Below are 10,692 nucleotides of genomic sequence, written 5' to 3'. Positions count from 1 at the left end.
GTGAGATCATGACCTGAGCTGAAACCAAGAGTTGGACACTTAACCAACTGAGCCACACAGGTGTCCCCTTTTTTTGAATTGGAAAGAATTGAGCAAAGATTTTGTCCAAGAGGATTTATACCAGGGTCAGATGGATTCTGGGTAAACCTCACTCAGAGGGATGCAGGCTGACACCAGGGACACTTACCTCCCTTTTGAGCCCACAGAACCCCAAATATATTCCATAGTCTTAGAAATCTTGGGAACGGTGTGTGGGGGAGGAGACTTCAGTTCAAATCTGAACTAGAGACTTGGTTTTAGGCTCAGTGCCTGGTTCATGGGCAAGAAACCTGTATCTTTTATCTGGGGTCCAGTCTTTCTGTGCCTCTTAGTTGCCTGGCCCAGACCTCTGAGGTCCCATGCCTCGCAGCCTCCCTATGAAGTTTGGTTTGTATCACTGAATTGGGATAAAAATCATTTAATCCTCTTGTTGGTTATATGGGGTCTGGATACCTACCTGCCTTTATGGGGTAGAAAGGCTCAGAGAGGTTATGTACCTTGCCCAAGGCCACAGAGTTTAGAGCACCAAGGTCAAGATTAGAACCCAGGCATTCTGATTCAAGATCCAGTGCTCTTCCCATGGCAACAGGTACTTCCCATCTGCCACGTCCCAGATCACGTGGTTCCACAAACACCATCAAACCACATTCTCTCTGAGCTCCTTCCTGGAGTGCATTAAGCTAAAGGAGACCACTAAGGAGGGTGAGTTCTATTTTTATTTCATCATTTTTTACAAGTCAAAAATATTGGCAGTTGACTTAGAAAGCCAAATGGTGCTAAATGCTTATAAAAATGCAACAATCTCTTATGCTCCAGCCTCTTGGCCTCCCCCATTATTGGTTCCCCAGAGAAAAATGTAACATTATTTTATCTGTCTCTGCTAATATTTTCCTTCATATTCTTAAATCATATACATATATTGTTGTCTGTTGACTTAACGATTTTAGACATGGTCTGTTTTGGTAGATTGGGAATTTTAGTTCTCTCATACTCCCTGCTTCTTCCTTTCCTCTTAGTTATAGGACCATGCTCTGTATATCAAGACCAATAAGCTTTTCTAATGTTTCTGATGACTACAAAGAAGCTGAAGAAGGATGGATGGACCTGGCCTGTTGAAGAGTGCTAGCCCTCTTGTGGTGAGGAATTTCCTCTGAGTCCTTCCTTTGTGACATTTAGGGGTTACCTCCAGGTGACCTCAGGCTAGATGAGCCACTTAGGGCATCTCTACCTTGCCCACTTCTACCAGAATTAAAGAATCTGCTCTCTTCTTCATTTTGGTCTCAAAATCTCTTTATTATGAATACAGTAAAAAATTCAGAAAACACAGAAATTATTTAAGGGACGATACAAGTGGCTGTTAGGAGACTAGTGGAACCCAGTGGCTAACAACATGTAAGGAGGGAGCCCAGCAGACCTGGGTTTGCTTCTTGGCCCTTGTCACTGCTAGCTATGAGACCTTGGTCAAATTCGTTAAAATGTGAATAATAGCATTACTGGCCCTATGGCTTCATTGTGTGTGTTGAATGATAGAATATAGGTCAATCACTTAGCCCTGGCTCATGGGTAACTCTCATTAAACATAGATGAGGATGATGGTGATGGCGATGAGAATAATGAAGATGGTTGCTGAGTTGTACCTAACGGAATCTACTCGTGATTTTATCGGTCATTGTTTACATGTGCGAAGGTAAGCCTAACTACTTGTTTTATTTTTTCACCGTATATAGTTTCCATATAGTTCCATAATTGCTTTTTTTCCCAATATAGTTGAGTTAGTTTTTAGTTGTTCTGAGTTGGGGTTCCTACCTGTGCTCCCTGGAAATGTCATTTTAGGAAGTAACTGGAGTCAGGAGGAGGGAAACAAGGTGAGCTGAGCAGATGGGGACTTAGTTCCCCTCTCCTGCTCCTCTTCATCAGTTCTGTGTATCCAGCTTCCACTTAAGAGTTTGTTGGAAACACCTCTATTAAAACACCTGTCCACGTGTGCACGCACTGCTCTAACACCTGGTAGGATCGTGTCCAACAAACCCTGGTAATGGAAGCTGCCAAACACTCAGAAATATGTACAAATGTATAATTTTATTGTATAATTTTCCCCCTGTGAGAATGAAGTGGGTCCTTAATCACCTACCATAGCCCAGCATCTCAAGGCTTTATGCATATTAAAAAAGAAAAATTATTAGAGACCAAAGAACAAACGCAGAGGGAAGAGTTTTATGGCCAAGCAGGGAACCTGCTCCAGCACAGGATCCAGTACGCTTGGGGTGAAGTTCTGGGGAAGAAAACAGGGATAGGGCTTTTGAAGCCCAAAGATGGCAAATTCCATCTTATCCGAGTAAGCAGAGTCTCCGAGTGTGGCTGATGGGCTGCAGCTAGTGAGATTTGCTGGTGTGGAATCCCTGGGCTGGTTGGGCATGGTCTTCTGGTTTGGGATATGGTGCATCCCAGCAGATGAGGCCCCACTCTCCACAACGGTGTCTCCCTGCCTGTGTCATGCATGGGGTGGTGCCTTTGTCAGCGGGGCAGGTAATATCCCCTGGTCCCCTGGACAGTGGGCCACATACAGGAATGATGACCCCAGCACACCACTCTCAGTTTTTTGGTGATCAGGAACCTGCTCTCTACTTTGCCCCCCCCCCCCCAGTTAAGGTAGAAACAGAGCACTAAGAACAGGTTAAAGGACCTGCATTCAAATGTTGCATTTTCTCAAGGGTCACTGTCTGTGAGGATGAGCCCTCCCTTTTTGGCTTGACTCTAAGATTGTAGGCCAGGTAGGTAAGGTAAGTAAGGTAAGGTAAGATTGTAGGCCAGGTTTGGAGGGTGGAGATGGTGGGGCCATCATAAGTGGTTCTTTCAGCCATCCCCATCCTTAGCACCATTTGTCCCCTGCTTTCTGTGTAGCTAGTGTTTCAAGCCTCAAACCCCTGCCTGGTTCTGCCTCGCAGACCTGCTCCCTGTCAGCCCGGACTCTCTTGTGACTGTTTTGCTCTCTGCTTTGGCAGAGTAAGCTTCCCCTTCTGCCCTTGTCAGTCTTCCTTCTCCCATCTGCCTCTTGTCGACTTCACATTTCTTGAAATCCCTTGTCCACTGACGGTCCTCCTCCCATCTTGCTCACTACGGTGTTGGTAATTTCATTATTGATTTTTTGTAGCTTAATATGGTGTATGTGAGTGGGGCAGGAAGGAGAGCGGCACAGGCAGGCAGCCTGCCGCTTGGCCTTGCATGGATGGAGCCACGTGGAGGTGATAAGGCACGAATGGGATTTTGTTGGGGGTTTTCTCAACTGGAAAGCATACCTGGAGGGTGAGTTTCACCCCTGACTAGGCAGAAGGGCAGAGGTGGGCAGTGTAGAATAAGTACCAGGCCAACTGGTAGGTACAGGTGAAGGGAGCCCTGGCTTGGGCTTCTGAACTCCCAGCTGTTTCCCAAGGCTGTGCAGACAGCATCAGACGGCATTCCCCTCCCTGCATCCTTGGCCTCACCTATCCTCCCTCTCACCCTTCTCACACATCACCAGCAACTTCACAGAGGGAAGGTCTGAGGGGCTCAGAGACAGCTCTCAACTGAGCAGAGACCACAGCCCAGATGCGACACGAGGAGGCACAGTCCTGGCCAGGGCTGGGGCTCCATTTTGGAGTGGCTGGGGGAGCAAGTACTCTGTCTCGTGGTTTTGCTTTCCCTTTGTGTCTGCCAGGTACCTTCCATTGTAGTCTCATTGCCGTGAGCATGTTCGAAATAACATACATAGAATAACTGGCTGCCCCACCCCAAGCTTCTGCATCTAAAGCAGGAGTGAAGCGAACTGCTCCAAGGCAGGGGCATTGTCACAACCACACCTTTCCACAGTGATGCACCCTTTTGGGATCTGGTCACCTGGGGCATAAAGATGAATTGAGGGATCTATTTCCTTTAAAAGTGCTTTTCAGCTGTGCAGTTGCCAAGAGGAAGCTAGTGGGCTGGGTGGGGGTGTGCACGAGTTCTAACTGCAGATTAAATGATCCCTTGGCTCTTCAGGCCTGCCCTGCCATCACCCAGGTCCACATCTGGTCAGCATCCTGGAAGCAGGAAGACAGAGGCCCTTCTGAGCGTAAATACTGGGGGTGGGGGCCAGGAGGAGGTGTTTGCTTTGGCAGAGTAGGCTCAGAATTTCCACAAGGCTGGCTGAGCAGGTGCTTGGCTCCTCCCCACTTTGGGGGTGCAACACGAGCCCTGGAGCCTTCCAGAACATGTGCTCTGGATTCTGGAAAAGGCATCAGGGTAATGCTAGGCTGGGCTGTGCTTTAAGTCATACTTCTGTACCGCAGGTGCTCCTGGTCCCTGTCTCTGGATCCTTGGATGCTGACATGAGAAGTCCTGATGGCTTTTTCTTGTCAACCCTCTTGGTGCAGCAGCAAACCCGGGTTGATGTTAACCAAAAGGATTCAGGAAATTTTCACTCCTGTGACTGAATCTAACACTGATTTGTCTTGAGCTTTTACTACCCAGACCAACCTGCCTGCCACCTGCACCCTGCCAATCTACCCAGGGCCAAGGCTATTCTTTCATTGCCAAGGAGGCAGCATGGTTACTCCCTCATGTCCTAGATTCCCATCCATTTCATGTGATAGGATCATAAAACAGGGGAGCCCACGAATACCCTTTAAACAGGCAAATAGCTACTTGAGAAACATAGGCAGACAGAATGCATGAAAAATGATGAAAATTTGGCATCTATGCCAGTGAATGACTTATAAACTAAGAAATGGAATTTTTGGCACAATAGGATCTCCCAGGCTTAAAAAAACAACCCACTTTTCATTTTAAAGTTTCTAAGCAGAGTTCAGTGCTTGCTATCAACATGGAGAGTCTCTCTGCTTGGCTCAGTGTTAGAACACCTCCCATATTCGAAGGCCAGTTATTTGGAACCTTCCATGTCCAAAACTGTGGCTAGAACCTGGACACACGCTGGCTTTAAGTTGCTAAAATCACTGACAAATTTCATGTATGGAAACTCAGGTACTTTATGCACCCCTGATCCTGGCCCTCACTCTGCTCATATTGGCTCCTTTCCCTCATTTTTTCTCTTTTCCCTTCTCTTTCCTTTCCTTTTTCCTTCCTTCTTTCCTTCCTTCCTTCCTTCCTTCCTTCCTTCCTTCCTTCCTTCCTTCCTCTTTCTTTCTTTCTTTCTTTCTCTCTCTCTCTCTCTCTCTGTCTCTATCTCTTTCTTTGATTTCCTTTCCTTTCCTTTTTTCTTCCTCTCTCTTCTTTCTTTCTTTTCTTTCTTTCTTTCTTTCTTTCTTTCTTTCTTTCTTTCTTTCTTTCTTTCTTTCTTTCACACACAGTTCCAATGAGTTTCTCTTATCTGGGTTACTAGCCCTCAGAAGGGCAGGACGGGGGCAGGGCTCTTCTGCTAGAGGCCAACATTTAAGTGGAAAGGGGTGACAGCCTGGCAGTGGGGCTAGAGACCAAAAAATGGTTTAAAATGCAGAACTCAAAAGTATAGCAGCTCAGGAATTATGACCTCAATGTAATAATTTAAAATAATGTACGTGTGTGTGTGTGTGTGTGTGTGTGTATACACACACTTGCACATGTACATACACACATATTTTATTAAGTCTGGAAAAATATACCATAGTTTATGCTTATGACCCCCATTTAATAAAAATTATAAAAAATTATACACATACACTTTTCAAATCTGGCCAAATGCATCAACAGAGTTGGGTAAATGAATTCCCATTTGTCTCATTTGTCCAGAATTATAAGGGATTGGAGCTTTGGAGTATTTTAATATGAAGTTAACCTACAGGTAATATCTATTAGCCTTTATGAAGGTGTTTTCTATGGAATAAAAGTCCTGTGATATGGTCTCCAAAAAAGTTCATTGGACATAGAAGTTTGGGAGTTTGAGATTCATATTGCATAATGATATTTTGAAGGCTCTCTGAAACCCTATATTAAAGGAACGTTGCTTAACTTTGTATAACCCAGTTCATGGATCAGTATTATTGCAATTACAAGTGCACGAGTGAAAAGGGAATTTTTTGGTTCAGGCAATTGAACAGTCTAGGGCTTTATCTGTGGGCTTCAGGCACAGCTGAATCCAGGGGCTTGAAGGATGCAATGGGTGCTTGGTCTTCATCTTTTGCATTTATTTTCTTCTGCATTGCCTCTTTAGGCAGGCCCTTTCCACATGATGGTTTCCAGTGATTTTAAGCTCACAACATCTCTTTAGCTAAAGGGCTTCTCCTTCCCAGGGGTTCCAGAAAAAATCCCTGAAATGAGTTTCTTGCCTGGCTTGAGACTCGTGGTCCTTTCTGAACTGATTGCCATGGCCAGGGAGAATGAAAATCCTCCCTGTCCAGGACTGAATCAGTGTCCACCCCTGGACTGAGTGGTGTTTACGGCTGGGGTCAACCCCATGCAAGCTACATGAACATGGGAGGGCTTGGGATGGGGTGGGTCCCCAAAGGAAGCCGTAGAGTTTCCAGGCAAGGGAAGGGATGAACTCTTAGCAGGCAGAGACAACAGTTTCCAACCCTGACAATAGAGCCCTTTTATTGTGTAAAACCTGTTGGAACACACATGGAGAAACAGTGCCAAATGCTCATCATACATTTTTTTTTCAAATAAGTTTAGAATACAGTAAAATCTGCATGCATGCAAGCATGTAGTTGAACCTTTCTTTGATGATTTACAAACCTCAGCGAATCCTGCTGTGCCTCAGGGTCAACTCTGAGTGTTGAAACATCCTAGTCCTTGACTGTTGAAATTGTTTGGCTTCTTGATAAATGGGAGGTTCTGGCCCAACCAGAGGGCAGGTACAGGGAGCCTGGGAAAGTTCAGTTACCGGAGAGTGGACACAAGTCTGTTATCTCCTGTGTAGAGCTCTCTTAAGTTCTGACAGCAACAGCATCTGCCATTTCACTGCATCCACACGTGCTTCCTGCTCCTGTTATCTCCCTGTTCAGGCAGGGAACTGAGGGGAATTGAGGCTCGGATGGGTTAAGTAACTTGGGGGAATGATGTTTGACTCCCAGTGGAGGAAATGTTTGTAGAACCAGCTGGGTGAACAGTGAAATGACACCATGGGTTTGAAAGAAGGGGAAGACTGGAGAGATGTAGGAGGCTGTTGATCTTGAGGATAAAGAATGAATTTTTGAATGCCTTTCCAGGGCCATGCGGTGTATAGGTGTATGAGCTCTGGGAATGGTAGCTGTTTGTGCGTGTGATTGATTCTCCACTGTTCCTTGTACTTAGCACTCAGACTTACTCACTAATTGCTTCTGGAAACAGATATTTACAAAGATGTTGATTGGGTTGCAACAGAGCTTCTTTACACAATGCTTGCTTACTTATAAGGTTAATGCATAGGAAGGAATGATTACATCCAGGAGCTGAAAGTTATATGAAGAGATCTTTAAATTTTTAAGCTCTTTGTTGGAAATAGTTACATTAAGACTAGATTCTCTTCATTGTAGAAAAAGATCCCTTGGGCCTTTTCGAGGAAAAAGGTATTTTCATCTTGTGATTTGGTAACATGTAGTCACATCTGTTGTTTGTTTTACTATGATCTTCAAATAGTGCTATTTAGGGAGGTTTTGCCTCTTGATTACCAAGCTCTTTAGTATTCCGTAGCTCCAAAAATGCTGTGTTTCCTACCTTTGTCATCCGCTCTGGGAGCTATCATGGGGCCCTTTTCCAGACTCTTGGGTCTGCTGCACCTCTCACTATGGTCTTGCCCCGGGGATATCTCCTGAGGACCCGCCTGATGGCCCTCAGTTGCTTTCCAGCATCTCACTGGTTTTCATTTTTCTCTACGCCACCCAGGGAGTCCCCCTCTACCCCCAGGGTAGTGACTTCAAAACCATGCTCTTTCCTTTCACACATCTCATCTTCTATGTCTCTTCCTCCTCCTCCTCTTCTTCCTCCTCTACCCCATAACCCCCGTCTTAGCTCTGGTCCTCAGGATAGGTGGACTCACTGACCACACTTCTTCCTTCCTCTTCTCCCATCCATCTGTATGTGTACTCAAACATACATTAGTTCATGCCTTGAGAAAATATCTTTTGGGTGCCAGGCACTCTTCTGGGTGCTTTGGACAACATCAGTAAGTAGAACACATACAGGTCCTGCCCTTGTGGGTCTTATAGTCTAGTGGGGTAGACAGACACTCATTAATAATAAACAATGCATAATTATATATAATAAGGTATGTATAATATAAATAAAATAACCAACACATAATATATGAAAAGCATAATAAGTAAATTGTTTGGTAAGTTACAAGGTGATAGGCACCATGAAAAAGGAGAACATAATTGGAATGGAGAAGCCCAGGAGTTCTGGGAGGCCCAGGTGGTATTTAGTGGGATGGTCAGGGTGGGCCTCATTGAGAAGATGATGTTTGAGAGGCTCAAAGGGGGTGATGACCCCAGGGAACATGTAGAGCAAAAGGGCCTGAGGTGGGCACATTTCTGTGAGGGCTGTATAGACCATGGCCAGGAATTTGGAATTGGGGGGCAATGTCAAGGGTCCAACTGAGAAGTGCTCAGATCTGGTATATGTTACAACGATCCCTGTGGCCACCCAGGCTCTGTGAGGGGGCTGCAGGGGGCCAGCGTAGAAGCAGGGCCTGGCAGGATGCAGGCCCATGCCAGGCTGTAGAAGTGGGGCTGATGAGAAAAGGGTCACATCCTGGGCATATTTTGAAGGCAGGCCATATGGAATTGGTGATTGGAGGTGGGGTGAAAACAACTGGGAATTAAGCATGTCTCTAGAACCTTAGGTCGCAGAGACTAGGAGGACAGGGTCTCTCCACTGAGTTTGGGGAGGGCTGGGTAGACATGTGAATGCTGGATGGCCAGCAGACTGCTTCTGAGAAGCAAGGTACAGCAGGGTTTTTGAGGAGGCTCTGTAGTCAGACTAGCCTGGCGCTTGTACTCACTGCTGTGGTCCCCATGTGGTCTGTGTGAGGGGGTGAACAGAGCATTCTGTGAATTCTAGGAACTTTTCCTCTTTCTGTTTCCCCTTTCTGCACTATGACCCGTAGGGAAAAGGGAGTCTTCTCTGAAGTACATAAGGAAGGATTTCCCAAAGTTAGAGTTATTAGGCACCAGGTACCTTGAGGGAGAAGGAGGGCAGTTGTCTGCTTGGAGGGTGGGCATGGCTTCCTTTAGACTGTGACCATCAACTGAGACATGACCTGCCTCCCCTTCCCTCCCCCATCTCTCCAGCCACAGTCATCCAGGTCTTGTCCCTCAGGATCTTTATGTCCTTTTATCATGTAGTATAGTTTAGTCTTGGTCTCATTCTTTGGCATCCTTTTGCATTCTTTTGCACCCACCATCATCTTTTCAGCAAAACAAAAGATCATTTTTGGGGGGATCTAGTTAGAAGAGTGGATATTGTGTATATCTTTTCAAATTAGTGTTTTTGTTTTTTTGGGCGGGTAAATACTCAAGCAGTGGAATTACTGAATTATATGGTAGCTCTGTCTTTAATACTTTGAGGAACATCCATGTTCTTTCTACAGTGGTTGCACTAATTTGCATTCCCACCAGCAGTACAAGAGGGTTCTCTTGACATCCTCGCCAACACTTGTTATTTTTTGTCTTTTTTCATACTAGCCATTCTGACATGTGTGAGGTGGTATCTTACTGTGGTTTTGAGTTTGCATTTCCCTGGTGATGAGTGATGTTGAGCATCATTTCATGTGTCTATTGGCCATCTGTATGTCTTTCAAGTCTTCTGCCCATTTTTTTTAATTTTATTTTTTATTTAAAAAAAAATTTTTTTTTTCAACGTTTATTTATTTTTGGGACAGAGAGAGACAGAGCATGAATGGGGGAGGGGCAGAGAGACAGGGAGACACAGAATCAGAAACAGGCTCCAGGCTCTGAGCCATCAGCCCAGAGCCTGACGTGGGGCTCGAACTCACGGACTGCGAGATTGTGACCTGGCTGAAGTCGGACGCTTAACCGACTGCGCCACCCAGGTGCCCCTATTTTTTATTTTTTAAAATTTACATCCAAATTAGTTAGCATATAGTGCAACAATGATTTCAGGAGTAGATTCCTGTGCCCCCTACCCATTTAGCCCATCCCCCTAGTTAGTAACCTCCCGTAACCCTCAGTTTGTTCTCCATATTTATGAGTCTCTTCTGTTTTGTCCCCCTCCCTGTTTTTATATTATTTTTGTTTCCCTTCCCTTATGTTCATCTGTTCTGTGTCTTAAGTCCTCATATGAGTGAAGTCATGTGATTTTTGTCTTTCTCTGACTGGCTAATTTCACTTATCATAATACCCTCCAGTTCCATCCAGTTGCCATCTTGCAAATGGCAAGATTTCATTCTTTTTGATTGCTTAGTAATACTCCATTGTATATATATACCACCTCTTCTTTATCCATTCTTCCATAGATGGACATTTGGGCTCTTTCCATACTTTATTGTTCATAGTGCTGCTATAAACGTGGGGGTGCATGTGTCCCTTTGAAACAGCACACCTGTATCCCTTGGATAAATGCTTAGTGGTGCAATTGCTGGGTCATAGGGTAGTTCTATTTTTAGTTTTTTGAGGAACCTCCATACTGTTTTCCAGAGTGGCTGCACCAGCTTGCATTCCCACCAACAATGCAAAAGAGATCCTCTTTTTCCGCATCCTTGCCAAC

Source organism: Lynx rufus, unplaced genomic scaffold, assembly GCF_022079265.1.
Source record: "Lynx rufus isolate CCGP_SWC_20201006 ecotype Redwood Valley unplaced genomic scaffold, mLynRuf1.p SCAF_10, whole genome shotgun sequence".
Lineage (NCBI taxonomy): Eukaryota > Metazoa > Chordata > Mammalia > Carnivora > Felidae > Lynx > Lynx rufus.
The sequence above is the reverse complement of the archived record's forward strand: the minus strand, read 5'-3'. Positions refer to the sequence as shown.